The sequence below is a fragment of the Ursus maritimus genome, unplaced genomic scaffold (assembly GCF_017311325.1).
Source record: "Ursus maritimus isolate PB19 unplaced genomic scaffold, ASM1731132v1 scaffold_8, whole genome shotgun sequence".
In the NCBI taxonomy this organism is placed as follows: domain Eukaryota; kingdom Metazoa; phylum Chordata; class Mammalia; order Carnivora; family Ursidae; genus Ursus; species Ursus maritimus.
This window is the reverse complement of record NW_024426996.1, coordinates 56,850,316-56,856,010: the sequence shown is the minus strand read 5'-3', so window position 1 is coordinate 56,856,010 and position 5,695 is coordinate 56,850,316. Positions and strand designations below refer to the sequence as shown.

The following is a 5,695-nucleotide window of genomic DNA, read 5'->3' as shown; positions in this document are numbered from 1 at the left end:
TATACTATTTTAAATATAACTGAATTACATGCAGCTAATGCTCATAAAAGGAAAAGCAATTGGCAAATTAACTATTGTATTGCTGTTGGACCTCTCTAAGGCTAAAGAATTTTTCCAGCTACACAAAGAATGTCCTTGAATTTTACAAGTCTGAATTTATTACCAGGAACTCAGTTAAACAAACACATTTTTATCTGTTGACATTTAATCAAGCCAGAAGTTTTTATTTATACAAAGCATTACATATATTTGAAATGTTTTTCTTCTGTCAAGGAAATTAACTACAGTTGTGCTTTTTAGGCATAATATAATTAGGCATACAGACATTTCAGATATGTGAAATGAAGGAGAAAGAAGAAAGAGGGGATGTGTCATAGTATTAATCAAATGTTTAATATGTGACCGTGTCTGTGTTAGGTATACATTTTTAACTCAATATTTGAAGACAAGACTTGAAACTATAAAATTCCCATAAGAAAACAAGGGAAAATTCTCTTTAACATTAGTCTGGGCAACGATTTCTTTTAACATGACACCAAAATCACAAGCAACAAAAGCAAAAATCAACAAAATAAACTACATCAAACTAAAACAAAAAAACAAAAAAACTCCACATAGCAAAAATTAATCAACAAAATAAGAAGTCAACTTATGAAATGGGAGAACATATTTGAAAACCATATATCCGATAAGGGGTTAATATAAAAAATCTATAAAGAATTCATACACCTCAATTAAAAAAAATCTGATTTAAAAAAAAAAGGAAGATCTGAATAGACTTTTTTTTCTCCCAAAGAAGACATACCAATGACCAACAGTATATGAAAAGATGCTCAACATCACTAATTCTCAGGGAAATGGAAATCAAAAGCACAATAAGATATCATCTCATACTTGTTAGAATGACTAGAAGACAAGAGATAACAAGCTTTAGTGAGGATGTGGAGAAAAGAAAGTGCTCGTGAACTATTAGTGGGAATATAAATTTGTTTGGCCACTATGGAAAATAGTATGGGGATCCCTCAAAAAATTAAAAATAGAACTACCACACAATCTAGCAATCACACTTCTGAGTATATATTTGAAGAAAATGAAAACACAATATTAAAAAAAACACACACTTCACTCTCATGTTCGTTGCAACATTATTCACAAGATCTGAATGTAGAAACAACCTAAGTTTGTCAACAGATGAATGGATAAAATCTATATCTAGCTATATCTATATAAAATGTATAGTGGAATATTATTCAGCCATGAAAAAGAAGAAAATCCTACCATTTGCAAGAACATGGATGGACCTAATGGAGGGCATTTTGCTAAGTGAGGTAAGTCAGAGAAAGACAAATAACATATGATATCACTCATATGTAAAATGTAATAAAGCTAAACTCTTAGAAACAGGAAGTAAAATGGCAGTTACCGAGAGCGTGGGGATAGGGGGCTTGGAGACATGTTAAACAAAGGGTATATTCTTGCAACTAGAAGATGAATAAGTTATGGAGATCTAATACACAGCATTGTGATTATGGTTGACAATCCTGTATTATAAACTTCTATACCTCAGAAATACTGTGGGTTTGGTTCTAGACCACCAAAACAAACTGAACATCATAATAAAGTGAGTCAAATGAAATTTTTTTGTTTCCCACTGCATATAAAAGTCATGTTTACACTATACTGTAGTCCATGAAGTGTGTTTGAAAAAAATGCATATACCTTACAAAATACTTTAATTCTAAAAAAAAAACTAGCCATCATCTGAACTTTCAGCGAATTTTAACACTTTTGCTGGTGGAGGTTCTTGCCTCCATGTTAATAGTTTTAACTCATCAGAGTGGTGGTTGCCAAAGATTGGGGTGGCTGTGGCTATTTCTTAAAGACAACAACAGTGAAGTCTTCCACGTTGATTGACTCTTCCTTTCACAAATGATTTCTCTGTAGTATGGGTTGCTGCTTAATAACATTCTACCCACAGTAGAACTTCTTCCATAATTGGAGTCAATCCTCTCAAATCCTGTTGCTGCTTTATCGGCAAAGTTTATCTAACATTCTCAATCCTTTGTTGTCATTTCAGCAATCTTCACAACATCTTCATCAGGAATAGATGTCCCTTTAAGAAACCACTTTCTTTGCTCATCCATAAGAAGCAGCATCTCATCTGTTCAAGTTTTATCATGAGATTGCAGCCATTCAGTTCCATCTTCAGGCTCCACTTCTCATTTTAGTTCTCTTGCTGTTTCCACCACATCTGCAGTCACTTCCTCCTCTGAAGCCTTGAACCCCTCAAAGTCATTTTGAGGGTTGTAGCCAACTTCTTCCAAATTCCTATTAATGTTGATAATTTGACCTCTTCTTATGAATCATGGATGTTCTTAATGGCATCTACAAGGGTGAATTATTTCCAGAAGCTTTTCAATTGAGTTTGCCCAGATCCATCAGAGGAGTCACCATCTGTGGCAGCTATAGCCTTACAAAATGTATTTTTTAAAAAAGACTTGAAAGTTGAAATGACTCCTTGATCCATGGGCTGCAGAATGAATGATGTGTTAGCCAGCATGGAAACAACATTAATATCATTGTACATCACCATCAGAGCTCTTGAGTGAGTGACCAGTTGCATTGCCAAGGAGCAGTAAAATTTTGAAAGCTTTCTTTTTTTCTTTTTCTTTTGGTCTGAGTATTAGGTCTCAAAAGCGAGTTTAAATATTCAGTAAACCATGTTGTAAACAGTTGTGCTGTCATCCAGGCTTTGTTGTTCTATTTACAGAGCACAGGCAGAGTAGATTCAACACATTCTAAAGGGGCCTAGAATTTTCAGCATGGTAAATGAGCACGGACTTCAACTTAAAGTCACTAGCCACCTTAGCCTGTAACAAGACAACCAGCTTGTCTTTTGAAACTTTGAAACCCGGCATTGACTTTTCCTAGCTATGCAAGTCCTACATGGCATCTTCTTCCAATAGAAGTCTGTTTCATCTACATTGAAAATCTGCTGTTGAGTGTAACCACCTTCGTGAATGATCTTGGCTAGGTCTTCCGGATCACTTGCTGTAGCTTCTACATTGGCACTTGCTGCTTCACTTTGCCCTTTTACGTTGTAGAGACAGCTTTTTTTCCTTAAACCTCATGAACCAACCTCTGCTAGCTTGAAACTTTTCTTCTGCAGATTTCTCACCTTTCTCAGCCTTCACAGATTTGAAGGGAGTTAGAACTTTGCTCTGGATTGGGCTTTGCTGGAGGGAAGGAGGTGGCTTGTTTGATCTTCTGCCCAAACCACTCAAACTTTCTCCATATCAGCAATAAGCCTGTTTCATATCCTTATTCATATGTTCACTAGAATAGCAATTTTAATTTCCTTTGAGAACTTTTGTTTTGCATTCACAACTTGACTGTTTGGTACAAGAGGCCTTGCTTTCAATCTATCTCACCTTTTGCCATGACTTTCTTACTAAGCTTAATCATTTCTAGCTTTTGATTTAAAGAGAGAGATCTGCAACACTTCCTTTCACTTGAACACTTGGAAGCCATTGTAGGGTTATTAACTGGCCTAATTTTAATATTGTTGTGTCTCAGGGACTAGGGAGGTCTGAGGAAAGGGAGAGAGACAGATGAATGGAAGGTTGGTGGGACAGTCAGAATACACACAGTATTTATCAATTAATTAAGTTTACTGTCTTATAGGAGCATGGTTCATGGTATCCCAAAACAATTACAACAGTAACATCAAAGATCACAGATCACAAGGGCACCTGGGTGGCTCAGTCGGTTGAGTGTCTGACTCTTGACTTCAGCCCTGGTCATGATCACAGGGTTGTGGGATCAAGCCCCATGTTGGACTCCGAGCTCAGGGTGGAGTCTACTTGGGATTCTCTTCCTCCCTTTCTCACTGCCCCTCCCCCTGCTGTGCTCTCTCTCACTCTCTCTTAAAAAAAAAAAAAAGATTGCAGATCACCACAACAAATAATAATAATGAAAAAGTTTGAAATATTGCTAGAATTACCAAAATGTGGCAGAGATATGAATTGAGCCAATGCTTTTAGAAAAATGGCACTGATAGACTTGCTCATGCAGTGTTACCATAAACCTTCAATTTGTAAAAAAAAAAAAAAAAAAAAAAAAAAAGGCAGTATCTCCAAAGCGCAATGAAGTGAAGTGCAATAAAATGAGATATGCCTGTATTTCAAAGTTACTAAGAGACTAGGGCTTAATAATCATTATATGACATGATAGAAGTGTTAGCTGAAGCCATGGTGGTATTCATATTGAAATATGTAAATGTTTGAAGTCAACATATTGTATAAGTGAAACTCCCACAATGTTATATGTCAGTTATATCTCAATAAAATATTTAAAAACTTCATGAAATATTTGTCAATTTCCTAAGTAGAAGCCAAAAAAAGTTTTTAGTAACTTGATTATATTTACAAAACTTTCATGCAGGACACATAGATTTTAGTTTCAAAGCCTATACATTTTTTCTTTATTGCATCTTCTTTTTTTTTTTTTAATATTTTATTTATTTATTTATTTGACAGAGAGAGGCAGCCAGCAAGAGAGGGAACACAAGCAGGGGGAGTGGGAGAGGAAGAAGCAGGCTCCCAGCAGAGGAGCCTGATGTGGGGCTCGATCCCAGAACGCCGGGATCACGCCCTGGGCTGAAGGCAAACACTTATCGACTGAGCCACCCAGGCGCCCCCTTTATTGCATCTTCTAAACTATCATTTGTTCATCTGTATATTGACAAATAAAACATGGATACCCATTACCCTAATTATGAAATATCTTGTGTAATCATTTTCATTTACAGTTATAACATTTAAATTGAAAGCTATTAATCTTTATTCGTTATTTCAAAAATATTTCTCTTTGATTAATATCTTTAGTTTCAATGAAGTCATAAAAATTTAGGTTAAATCAGTGTCAACAAATGGAAATTGAGTTTCTTTACACATTTTTATTAGTAATTTCTAAATTAAATCCATTCATTCTCAAAAAAAGATCCAGTTTTTGTACAGTTTTCATATAAAGCGGTTGTTTTAAATATCTATTTTATAGGTCTAAGAGAACATTCCTGTTCTAAGTTCTATGTTTCTTACATAGCATGGTATATAAATGAAAAGATAAGCATTTGCACATGTTGACAACATTAATTTGACAGACAAATTGATGTACCTACTGTGTGCAGAATATTTTATAAAGTGATTTGTGTCTCGAAATACAAAACTTTGTCCTCAACAAAGCTTATGAGAAAAGACCTATAAACATATGCATGCTAAATGCCATAAAATGGAAATATTTGTGTCAAAAATGAGTATACAAAGCACAATGATATGTCAGGAGAGAAAAGTACAATATTATAGAAGTGTTGATGTTTAGCTGGTGCTAGCATGGGTAGAATTCATCACAAAAACTTGGAGCAAAGTGTAAGGATGAGGAAATCATATTGGTTAAAGAATAAGCATTCAGTTTCTATATAAATATTTGTAATAAATTCAACAAGGCTACACTAAAGATGAAAAGTGGAAAATAAGATGGAAAACAAAAAACCAAATCAAAGTAGACTGTTACACATAAAAATCTCTCTCAATCGTTTTAGCTGAATATAGAAGTACAATTCTCATATGATTTGGCAGAAAAATCTATTTGAATCTCTTGTTATAACTTTCTAAAATTAGTTTTTTTTTTCATTCTC

The 5,695-nt window shown here is 34.5% G+C and overlaps 1 pseudogene; it reads right to left on the bottom strand.

The window, feature by feature from the left end:
- Positions 1 to 1,750: 1,750 nt before the first annotated feature.
- Positions 1,751 to 3,531, bottom strand: LOC121101413 (annotated as a pseudogene).
- Positions 3,532 to 5,695: the final 2,164 nt, after the last annotated feature.